At 41.4% G+C, this 12,960-nt stretch overlaps 1 protein-coding gene across 1 annotated transcript in view; it reads right to left on the minus strand.

Moving 5' to 3' along the window:
- The window catches only part of LOC107585979 (cadherin-18-like), a 43,712-nt gene extending 38,759 nt beyond the window's left edge, over positions 1-4,953 (minus strand). The window contains exon 1 of the mRNA XM_016273184.1: positions 4,845-4,953. The gene's annotated coding sequence lies outside the window, so the exon portion shown is untranslated. The remainder of the gene's footprint in view (positions 1-4,844) is intronic.
- Positions 4,954-12,960: the final 8,007 nt, after the last annotated feature.

The following is a 12,960-nucleotide window of genomic DNA, read 5'->3' on the forward strand; positions in this document are numbered from 1 at the left end:
AATTAAAAGTGCTTGTTGTTATATAATCTTAATGAAAGAGCAACTGATATACTAAATGACGAGGGAATCATTTTAGACCACTAACACAATAGAAAAGGCTTTCTAACTATTATTCTCTTCTCTACTATTGTTGTAGCTTGACTACAAGAGAATAAAAAACAGTTAGGTTAGGTTTAACAGTCAGCTACGTTCTTCAAGACTGAAGAGGGAGTCAATACATTGGTTTACAGGGCAAAACATCAGTTTCCATCAAAAGCAATTGCTGCAAACTTTACTGTTTAGCTAACTGTATTGTTATACAAACCAGAAAAAGAGTCTGGTTAGATTTACTTTATAATGCATCATGACATGTTACTGTGGAAACTGTGGTGCATATCAGAAAACAATTTCACAAATGCCATGACATGTTGAATACTTATTTCTAAGAGCAAAATATTAAAAACAAATGTTCATTGTCTGTCTTATTCATGCATGGCACACAAAAGTCTTTTTCAATCGCTTTCTTTGTCTTGCTGGCAACAGATGGCCTACTCTTGAGCTATTTATGAATATTACTTTATGAAAATTAATGAACTTAATTTTGAGACTGGGTAAAGAAGAAGAATTGAGATTTTAAGTGAGAAACTATTCTTTCAGTCTACAATAGCATATGCCAGTTCAACTTATGATATAACATGAAAGATTAAAAAAAAATACTGAATGAGTGTGCATACAGATGGGTGAATGAATGGGGAGAACAAGAAAACTACATTCCACAGTGTTTTAGTATCCCAAATTCAATGACAAGGCCACTATTGTGACTATTTAACTCACTAGCTATAGCAGGAAAATAAGTGCCACCATTGTACTCTTTCATAAACCAAGTAAAGGGATGATTAATTAACCATGGTATTAATAAAATCTCTTTGGTTGTGAAACTTTAAGTTTGAAATATGACTTTTTGCTCTCTATAAGCATCAGTGTACTTGTGCTTTGAACCCCAAAACCACTGTACTAATCTGAAGTGGAAGTAATGGGCACTAATGAGAACAGGGTACTGAGTCAGTCAGTCAGTCACAATGCCGCAATAAATTCAATAAACAAGAAGTTAATACTGAGTAACTTAGATTTCAGACACAATTGCCAGTTACTTTATCCGTTTTTGTTCCACAAAAGAAAATAGACAACAATCAATGGTTGCAGTTTTCTGAGCAATACACAGCAGTGATATTTCATTCTCCAATGAATCAATTGAGTAAATGATTCAAAGACGCACTTATTTCATTCCTGAATGAATCAATGTTTTTGAACAAATCAGTTAGAGAATGCTTTAATGACTCACTCATAAAGAGAGGCAATTGTTCATTTACTGCATGTACTGTACTGTTAGGCCAATGTTTCGAGGCCAAAAAGACTCACTTATTTCATTGCTGAATGAATAAGTGTTTCTGAACAAATTGGTTAAAGAATCACTCACTTTTAAAGATCGTTTTTGAATGAGTCAATTAAGTCATTTCAAAGGCTCACTCACCTTTTGTTCCTGAATAAATCAGTGTTTTTGAACAAATCAGCTGAATAATTTATAAATCACTCATAAAGACTTGTTCATTTATGAGGGAATCATGAGTTGTTGTTGTTTTTTTGAATGAATTGATTGAGTGGATGATTCAAAATCAATGACAAGTAAATCAAACACAGTCACTTGCCACCTACTGCTGTAACAATGTAACTTGCAAAAAGAGTACTTGGAAAAATCCCACTTAAAGACTGTCAAATTTGAGAACTGGAGCTATAACCATTAAAAAATATAAAATAATAAAATAAAATAAAAATACACCATCAAAGTTGCTCACATTAAGAACAGTTCAGACTTTGCATTTTGACATAAATGATTACGATAAGCACGACTCAAAATAAACATCTCTAAATACAGCATCTCACATCAGTGAATCTGGATTAATCTGTGAGATGAAATGTAACTAATGTGAACCTGCCTGACTGAACTCACCAGGCTTGATGCAACTCTTAGAGCACCAGTCTGATGAGAATTAGGACAGTGAGTTTGTCACAATGGAGTAGATTGTATTTTGAGAATTTTTTTCACAAGAAATCTCAGCATGCTTGACACCTTGTAACTTGAATAGAGGGAGCAGGAGGGTAAATATTATATTGGACACTACTGTCTCAAAATGAAGTAGAAAAACTCAATGTACGAGTCCCAGATTCATCAATGTATGCTAATTACACAAATTAATTTCTAAATATGTAAATTAGTTTTTTTTTATGTATTTTGAATTCCTTAAAAATAACCATGTTAGCCTATTGTGCAACTAAAAACATACATATTTTAAAAGGGAAAAATATATATAAATGTGATGGCTTTTTACTGGCTGAATATGAAAGAAAAAGAGCAAAAACAATCTGAGAAAATGCTGAATAAAAGCAGAAGCCTGAGTCTAGTTCCGAGAGGAAATGAATATGCTGTAGCTTCTCATTCAGAATAATGTCCATCTGCTCAATCAGAAACGCAATTTATTTACGGAGTCTTGCTGAAGATTTTTCAAGAGGAGGAGGGAGGGCAAAGCCTTTACTCGCGCTTTCAAGCTTATTGTGTTGCCTTGAATAGAAATTGCTTTTTGAGTGCATTTTGACTAATACTGGGCGACAGCTCCGTTTCTTTCATGCTGTTCCAATGGTTTATGTTCAAACAGACAGTTGTCAAAGTTTTCAATCGCTGAACCCTTATCTTCACAATTTGCCATCCAAAATGCATCTGTCCACGATGTTAGATGTCCAGACCAATTTTCCAAATGCGACCAGTTTTATATAATGATCAGATTCCAAGTTTAAGCCTTTTAAAAACAATTTTTTGTGGATTTGTGCAGAATAAAGAAAGAATCAACTCATTAGTTAAGTGACTTGAGCACAGATTCAAGAATAAGCATCTTAAGCAAGAGAAAAGGGTGTTACACATGTAATAAAACACAGTTCCAGCGACACCTGAAACCACAGCAGGCCAGGAGGCAACGATATCTCACGTGCCCTTGTTCTGCACTTCAAGAGCAAAAGGGTCTCGACTGATTCACGCAGGTTTCTCGAGGTCTTCAAAACAAATTTGTAATACTGATTAGAATCCAGTGCAGCTAATTAGGATGCTAATTGGAATGGAGTGAGGCTCGGATGGAACAGTGGCTGAGAGGCGTCTTTTCACAATGACATTTTTCCATGTTTGTTCCTGTCGGCTCTCTACCCCACTCATTGCTTGAATTAATCTTTTTATACATGCAAAAAGAAACATTAGTGATGGAATATTCATGTAAATTAAATCTAGGAGTCATTCTGTATTGTGAGCTAATGTTTAAGTAATATTTCCAATGTTCAGTGGAAATTAAACTCAATCGACAGCACTTACCACAAAAATTAACTCCTTTACTCTAAAAAAACAAAAAAAAAGAAAAAAAAAGGCAAATATTCGGGTCACAATGAGGAACTTACAATGGAAGTCAATAGTTAAATATTAAAATACTCAATGCTAGTCAACAATATACATTATATTAGAGTGATGTTCACTTACTAACGTTTTTCTGTGTAAAGTTATATCCAAATTCACAATTTTACTGCCATGGCAACATAATGCCTAAAACCCTAAAATGATCATACAAATTAGAACAATTTTACAGCTTAATAATTCACAAGTTTTGGGCACTTTTATGAAATTTTAAGTTTCACATTTCCAAAATTGGCCACATTCACCCCCTAATAAGTGCCCCACAGAAACAGTTTTTTCTCTTTTTTTTAAGAAAACAAGGCACATGTTGAAATTGTTGAAAATTCTACCACAAGTGCTGTCGATTGAGCTTAAATTGACTAAACCCAGAACATTCCTTCAATGTTAAAGTCGGCTCATGCATCAGAGACAACCTTCGAGACGCGAAGCAGTAAAATTTCCCCAGTGCAGTTGATTCAGCCAACTTTATTCAATTTAATATTTTTCCCTCTACTTCTCATGTCTTATTCACTTCACAGCACAAAATTGCAGATCTTTTTATAGAACTGTAGTGGTTTTGTAACCTCAAAGCTCTCCCTGCCGTTTGCACTCAATCCAGTGGCATGAGGAGAAGGTGATGCTGAGACTGATTGCCTGCTACAGGATTAGTAATATCGGGGGAGGGACTCCAGGGATCCATTGATGTGCGTTTGTCACCTTGGCATGTCCACTGCATGGAGGCATTAGCTCAAGCACAACATAACTTCCCCCATGCATCAAATACAGGCTGGTCTAATCACTTAATCATTGTCAGACAGCCCTCAGTCTCTGATTGTTAGGCATTCTCAATTTACAAAATGCATGAATGCTTTCCTAAGAATGATGAAGGATGCATATACACACATATACATACATTACACACACATGTATATTATATATGTATATTATAAATAACAAATTTCAAGCATTTTCACATGTGAAAGAATATAAGTTAAAAGAAGAAGAGAGAAGGCTTGCACTTCATTTTTCTCAAGGCAATCAATAAGCACTAAAGTATCAGCAACAAGGGCTTTCAACAGCTGCACTTGCTGTGCTGTTTGTTCACTGGAAAGTGAGACAGAGCTTTGAAGAATCGCATGCGGCCACAATAAAGTGCTGGAGTAAGGAAAGAGGCACAGATCAATGGACAGACACTGCCTTCCTTCCCTCATCCTGCTTCTCCGTTTCGTCTACGACCACATGTACGCTAGACCAACTCTCAGACTTTCTCTGAATGCTGTCTCACCACAAGCCAGACAAACAGAGGCAGCACTCAAGCTTCAATCAGCAGATGAGTAAAGACAAAAAAACAAAAAAAAAAACAGAGTGTGCCTCTTACCTTCTCAGTCTTTCCTTAAAAGATGACAAGGCTTTGGAATACGATGGAGCGCTCCCATTGTTCCTCCACATTTTTTAAGTCACACAGAGAGTATGTGTGCAGCAGCTCAATCCAGTCCAGAACAGAACCGCTAGAGCTCCCAAATCTGCCAGCCTGCTGCAGCTCAGGAGGCGCGCTCTGATTGGCCGGCTACACACGCTGTCATATCCATACACATACACAGAGAAAGTCAGCTCTGCTTTTTTTCCCTCTCACATTTCCTATCTGTTCGCTCGCTCGCTCTCTTTCTCTCGCTTTACATCTCTGACTCTACCTCGCTCACTTTATCTTTTAGTCTCTTTCTCTCTCCCCTTCCATCTGCAGCCAGGAGAGGCACACATGTTCTCAATGGTGAGCAGTGCAGGCAGTGTTTGGTTTAAGGCAATAATGTGGCTCCAGAAGGAAACCTAATTAATAATATAGAGGGAGCGTGGGGGAAGCAAGAAGGACATGAAGCCTGTGTATGCGGATCCCCTCAAGACTGAAGGCCATTTTTTCTTTTCCAGAAGGAAGGCTACTCTGTCAGCTCATAACATAACAGAGGGCATCAGGAACAGGGTGGTAGATAAAATGAAAATGTGATAAAACAAAGGCCTTGAGGGAAAAGAAGGAGCTTTATGTACCGCAACTTCGAGTCATCAAACTCTCAGCTTGCTCTCGGAGGCCATCCATCATTTACCTCCAGGTCTCCCCCTTTCCTTTCAGCCTCAGCACAGGTTGATGATTTATCTTTTCGACTCCATTTATTTATTTACATTCCCTCCACCCCTTTCTCGGCTCCGCTGGTGTCCTTGCAGGTGGGCTTGAGAATGGCTTATGTAAAATGATACTGCACTAAGATTATGATGTTAAATGCTGTCATACAATTATGCAATAAAAATATATCATATATAAAAATAAAATAATATATTGATGCCAATTTTTAAATGATAAAAATCACAAATATAATATAATATAATATACACATTTTTCTCCTTTATCTGAGCAGCTTTGCAGTCTGGTTATAAAATACTATTTTTTTTTATTTAGCAAAAACAGAATTATTATACTGTAGCACCCAGCTAAGCATGACATAGCTAAAGCTGTATCAAAATTACAAAACAATTAATGACCAAAGTCACAAGTTAATGCTACGATAAACAGATTTGCAAGATCATTTTGCAAAAAAGTGCTGAAATCAAATGGCTTGTTGCTTAGGAAACACAACTCTGTTAGGCTATTGACTTTTGTAAGTATTATAAAGTAATAATGAAACAAAACACATCACCTTGACTGTACAACAGCTGATTAACTATTAGAAACATTACTGATGCTGTTTCTGAAGCCATGCATAAGACAGCAAATGGGAGTTTGGATATTGAATAGACCAGATCATTGCTTAGCACATTGTGGGAAAAAATAGATTATGCACTTGGATGAATCTTATGTCAAATTCTTAGGTGGAGCTTAATCATGAGTGAGTGTCAAGAGTGGTGATAAATGACCACATTCACTCAAAGATTTGAAATATATTCCCATTTTCCTCTTTCCTTTTTTCATTATTCATTCCTCTTTTCTTACTATCATTATGATCATACCATGTAATCATTGCCTTAATCATGTTCAATTATTTAAGCTTGAATACATGTTATTAACTAACTGGAGGATTTCTGCCATATGGACATCACCTCTGACAAATGATTTTTAACTGCAATGTAGAAACATTCATCTCCTCTAAAGCTGCTTTAAAATTATATGTATTGTGAAAAGTGCAATACAAATAGACATGAACTAAATTGAAGTGAAGTGAATACAAATTTATATTCACAGAAACCAAATGTTGAGACATAATTCATATAAAAAGTATTTAAGCCTTTTTTAATATTTACGAATTTCAGTTGTAAAACAATTGACAAAAGCAAAACGACAAAGCTGAATTCCCATTTGTGTAAACTTTAGCTAAATAATGCAGACAATATAAATTCAAAGTAAATGTGAAGTTTTATCATTAAAATTAATTGAAAAATTACTTTTAAAACGAATTAAACACAATTCATAAGTTTTAAACAGTGCAGTTTGGTAAATGGTAAAGAAATCACATTTTAATTGGCATGAATTAATCAAATTTACTTAATATAATTATATTTAAATAAATCTAATTTAAAACATTTGTGTAGAAAATAACTTCCCAGCCATTTAATTTTTGAGGTGAGAAAGAAAACAAAGACCAATATATCCAAAAAGACAACATTTTACGCTGAAAGGATCCTTGAACCAAAAAATAAACTTAAACTTGCGGTAAACCCTATAGTTTAGAAAAAGAGGACTAGTGAAAAAGTAAAGGACTGAATTTTCACAACTGAGATACCTGTTGACTGGATTTGAGAGCAAAGACGCCTGCAAGAGGATTATGATCTTCAAAATATAGCATCTGAATTCACCGTGCAAATGGCACCAAGCGCAGGCTACATTCCAAGGAGAAAGGCTCTGATTTTACGCTTCTGCTTACATAATATGGTATAAACATCTCAATCCAATATCTGAAATGCCTTCTCTCCATTCAGGGCTCCATTTAGATGCATGTTTAATTGGGTTGGGGTGGAGGATTTGTTCTGAGGCCTGTCCTCACATGCTTTCATATCACTTTAAGCCTGTATAACCCAACCAGAGCTGCTCGGGGCAAAACAAAAGACCACATTGCACACTGCCCTACTGTCCTTCTCTAAAAATGCTGAAGATTATTCCAGTTTCAATGCTAACAACCAGATAGAGAGAGAGAGAGAGAGAGAGAGAGAGAGAGAGAGAGAGAGAGAGAGATGTTTTTCAATGAATATGACATACAACATTAAAACAACTTACTGCTAACAAAGGTATATCTTTTGTCATGAAGGTTCGGGTGGCTCCTCATTTTCAAGACTGATGGACTGCCTCTTTTTCCATTATTCTTGAAAAAATTATCTGTGGTCTCTAGACTGGATTTATTCATTCATCCTGAGATTATACTTAATGAAAAAGACCATCAAGATTTCAATTACATCCTTTGCTCCTTTTTATCTATTCAAACATCCAGACACACAACAGGATGTATAATTTTGGGGTGACCAACAATGAGTAATACCAGTGTCAGAGTGATAATGACAGTAAAGGTAAATGCATTATGGGTAAGTCTAGTGACCTGATACTATTCTAGGAGCTGATTTAAAGGACACTGAAGACCATTTATTTTTTAGTTCTCAGGTGGGAATGAACTCTGTCTGAAAGCTGTAACAGCATTTGACCCCTTCCTCCCTCTGACATTTTCTCAAAGCGGACACTTTTGCACTTATTTGGTAATGTCAACAAAATAACAAATAAAAAATAAAAAGAGAAAAAGCATAAAAAAAGCAAACATATGGATGGACTTGTCACTGTATGTGTTACATACATTAAATCCATTAAACAGGTACCTGGTTAACGAACCATGCTGTCAAGACAGAAGTGAGAACCCATTAGCTCCATAGCAGATTAAGCACTTAGTCAGTTCATTCATACTTTATGGATGAATAGTTTACTTCTTGTTTTTTTTCTTTTGGCTTGGTAGACTCTGTCAAAATAATAATAATAATAACTGTTGTATTTATTATTATTATTATGTCTTTCTGTTCCTAATTGATTGCATTTTCAGGCTGATAAGCAAAAATTTGAAACCTTGATTGAGAATCACAGAAAAAATTCTGTAAATTGACATCACTTCCATTTTGCACAGCCTCATCTTTGTGGTGGTTAGATTCTTGACTCAAGTTCAATCTCAGTCTGTTGTGAATTAATTTTCACCAGTCGTCTGGCCTCTAATTATTATATCCCCCCCCCCATTGCAGAGCTAGTGTGAGATAGTGCCACCAACAGCCCATAAATCACTTGACATCAGTCGTTGAGGTTAGACCTTCCAGTGTATAATCTAATCTTCCACAGACACTGAGCAAATCTCCATACTGGTAATGGTTACATCTGCACACAAGAAAACTCACGTATGACTAATCACAGGTCTTCACTGCAGAATAAAATCTTAACATTTAGGATTCTACCAAATACTTGCTAACAAGTGATGTTTTATTAACAAATTTCGGAAAACTTAATTCTCTCTAATCTTTCAGCATTACCACATCCAGTCGCCGCAAACATGTCAAAGATAGAATTATTCCCGGACGACAACTCCTTCGACACCCCGGGTCCTCTGGCATCTCCAGTGCACCAGCGCTCCGCAGGACACCACAACAGAGCTGCACCACAGGGCCGCCGGCCATGCCGTGCTGCCGCCACTCATACCACCAGACGTCAAGGCACATCCATCACCTTCGCCTTTCAGATGTTAGCCACCTTCCCCTGCGTCCTCCTATGCTTCAGCCCTCCCCTCCGTCCCCGCCGTGGAGAAATGGACCGTGACAGCCTACATCAGGCGCTCATCCGGGCCGCCGTCGACTTCCCACGACGGTCGAACAAGGCGGAACTCCACGCCCTCTATGCTTTTCTCCAGCCAGGGGCACCACCTTCAAATGCCACTTCTCCGTCCAAAGCCACGGATAAAGCGAGCCAGGTCCCGAGCAAACCACTACTCCCTTAAGGACGGGTTTCTGGCAGTCAGGCCGCAGCAGAAGGTCATCAGCAAGCCTGGGCCTTGCCCCAGATGCTGCAGCCGCCAGCTCCCGACCCCCTCCCCAATCAGCCGAGCTTCAGCTCACAGGTCTTCTCGGCGACGTGCCGGCCTTCATCTCCACAAGTCGCCATGACAGCGTGAGCACGCCTCTGCTAGTGGAGCAGACCCATCCACAGCCTTTTCCTTACCCCACTCCCAACCCCCTTCCCTACCCGTGGCCTGCAGCCCCACTATCCAACTCTAGGCCTGGACGCCTGCCATTCCCACTTTCTTCCCCCCCTTTTCTTCCACTCCCTCTCCTGAAGCCGACCCAAGTGCAAGGCCACCTCTGCTAATGGCGCAGACCCTGATGCCTGCCATTCCCCCTCTCTTCCCCCCTTTTTCTTCAGCATTCCCTTCCGGAGTGGATCCAAGCATGAGGATACCTCCGCAAGCGGTTCCGGTGGCTGCCGTTCCTCCTGCCCTCTCGTATGCTCGCTCTTCCTTCTCTCTAACTTTCGCCATGTCCCTACCCATCCCTCCGAACACTCTCGCCTTGGAACCACCCCCCGTAGCCAGCAGCATCAGGGCACAGATTTTGTCAGAAGTTCAGACTGTTGGCACCAGAGGCGGAACCACTCCCAACCCCAGTGCCTCCTTATTCAGAGCTGATATTCCATGTAAACAATCCACTGAAACCTCTCCCCGAAGCCTCCCTCAACTCTATCCTACAAGCCGTCTCCCCCAGGACCCTCCAATCTTATCTAACAGCATGGAAATGCTTTAAATTATTTCACTCTGCATAAAACCCTGCCTTTCCTTGATTTTTTCTTACTCGCCATCACTTCGTTCATCTCTCACCTCAACATCAACAAAAACCTCCAAATCAGCTCCATTAAAGGATATCTAAGTGGAATCTAAGTGGATTCCAATTTTTCCACAAACTCATTTCTCAGATGCTCTGAGCTCGCCATCACATCCAGTTTCAACCCAAACATCCACCCTACTATTTCCGATCTAGTGGTGCTGGAAGATGAAACCATCTCTTACTTCATAAAGTGAAGTAAGACAGACCAGACAAAGAAAGGCCACTTCATTTACATTTTCAACCTCCAATCACCCATACTCCCATATCAAGCCCTCCTAGCCTTCCTTCAGTTCAGGAAATCACAGACCAAACTCCCATCTGACCCTCTTTTCACAGACGGCTCCAACTGCTCCGTCACTTGTTTCTGGTTTAATATGCACATCAAGTCCGTTTTGCTTTTGTTCGGTACCCCAGCCGATAACCTTTCCAGCCATTCATTCCGAATAGGCGCTGCAACCACAGCGGCCCAAAAAGGCCTCTCCCAGTAGCAGATCCAAGCACTCGGTCGCTGGTCGTCAGAAGCCTTCAAGAGCTACATTAGATCGGACCGCTCCAATATCAAGGAAGCCCACCGAACCCTTATCAGCCGACCCCTTTAACACCAGTCCATCCCTGTTCACTCGAACTTCAGACCCATCATAGTCATCCCTTTTAACATCACCAAATCCACCCATAGCGGCTCATTTTCACTTCAACCACCCCAGCAGCACCCCGCTCCTGCAGGAGCCTTATCTTTATTTCCCCACTGCCGCAGCAGTGACTGCTCCCGCATGAGCCATTATCTGTATTTCCCCAATGCCGCAGCAGTGTCTGCTCCCGCAGGAGACTTTATCTGTATTTCCCCACTGCAGCAGAATTGTCTGCTCCCCCAGGAACCTTTATCCGTTTTCCCCACTGCCGCAGCAGTGTCTGCTTCCGCAGGAGCCTTTATCTGTATTTCCCCACTGCCCACTCCTGCAGGAGCCTTATCTGTATTTTCTCACTGCCGCAGTAGTGTCTGCTCCCGCATGAGCCTTATCTGTATTTCCCCACTGGCGCAGCAGTGACTGCTCCCGCAGGAGCCTTATCTGTATTTCCCCACTGGCACAGCAGTGTCTGCTCCCGCAGGAGCCTTTATCTGTATTTCCCCACTGCAGCAGAATTGTCTGCTCCCATAGGAGCCTTTATCCGTTTTCCCCACTGTCACAGCAGTGACTGCTCCCGCAGGAGCCTTTATCTGTATTTCCCACTGCCGCAGCAGTGTCTGCTCCCGCAGGAGCCTTTACCTGTATTTCCCCACTGCCGCAGCAGTGTCTGCTCCCGCAGGAGCCTTTATCTGTATTTCCCCACTGCCCACTCCTGCAGGAGCCTTATCTGTATTTCCCCACTGCTGCAGTAGTGTCTGCTCCCGCAGGAGCCTTTACCTGTATTTCCCCACTGCCGCAGCAGTGTCTGCACCCGCAGGAGCCTTTATCTCTCTTTCTAACTGCCCGCTCCTGCAGAAGTCTTATCTGTATTTCCTCACTGCTGCAGCAGTGTCTGCTCCCGCAGGAGCCTTTATCTGTATTTCCCCATTGTTGCAGCAGTATCTGCTCCCACATGAGCCTTATCTGTATTTCCCCACTGGCACAGCAGTGACTGATCCCGCAGGAGCCTTTATCTGTATTTCCCACTGCCGCAGCAGTGTCTGCTCCCGCAGGAGCCTTTATCTGTATTTCCCCACTGCCCACTCCTGCAGGAGCCTTATCTGTATTTCCTCACTGCTGCAGCAGTGTCTGCTCCCGCAGGAGCCTTTATCTGTATTTCCCCACTGTTGCAGCAGTATCTGCTCCCACATGAGCCTTATCTGTATTTCCCCACTGGCGCAGCAGTGACTGCTCCCGCAGGAGCCTTATCTGTATTTCCCCACTGGCACAGCAGTGTCTGCTCCCGCAGGAGCATTTATCTCTCTTTCACACTGCCGCAGCAGTGACTGCTCCCGCAGGAGCCTTTATCTCTCTTTTCCACTGCCGCAGCAGTACCCGCTCCCGCAGGAGCCAAACTCTCTTTTCTAAGGCCACAGCAGTGCCGCTACTACAAGCGACGTCCATCATCCCATCAGCCCTAAGCTCTGCAAGGTTTGGGGGGTTATCAAGCCCCACTCTGGCTGCTGTCCCATGCTAATCGCATCTTTGCAGGGGAGCGCTCTGCGGGCAAATACCGAGCTCGGAGCCCTCTCCCCGGACGGGGGTGGGGGGGTGCCCCGGGTTCAGGAAGAATCACAGAGCTCGGAGCCCTCTCCCCAGACAGCACGTGAAGTGGCGAACACGTGACGTGATGTCTTATTAAAAAAATTTGGGAGGAACACGCGCAGATAAAAATCCCGGCCATTTCACTATCAGTAATTACATCATCTATCCAACCACCACGAGAGAGAACCACTATAAATAATCATAGTAGCCTTACCTTCATTCTCTCTAGTCTTTCAGCATCCCTCCACCAACCTGACTCCTCACCGTTGACCCATTCCTACTGGGGGAGTGCTCTGTGTTCGGGCAAATACCAAGCTCTGAGCTTTCTCCCCGGACAGGGGGGGGAGTGCCCCCGGTTCGGGAAGAATTATCGAGCTCGGAGCCCTCTACCCGGACTGCACGCCAAAT

Source organism: Sinocyclocheilus grahami, unplaced genomic scaffold, assembly GCF_001515645.1.
Source record: "Sinocyclocheilus grahami isolate Dianchi unplaced genomic scaffold, SAMN03320097.WGS_v1.1 scaffold5.1, whole genome shotgun sequence".
Lineage (NCBI taxonomy): Eukaryota > Metazoa > Chordata > Actinopteri > Cypriniformes > Cyprinidae > Sinocyclocheilus > Sinocyclocheilus grahami.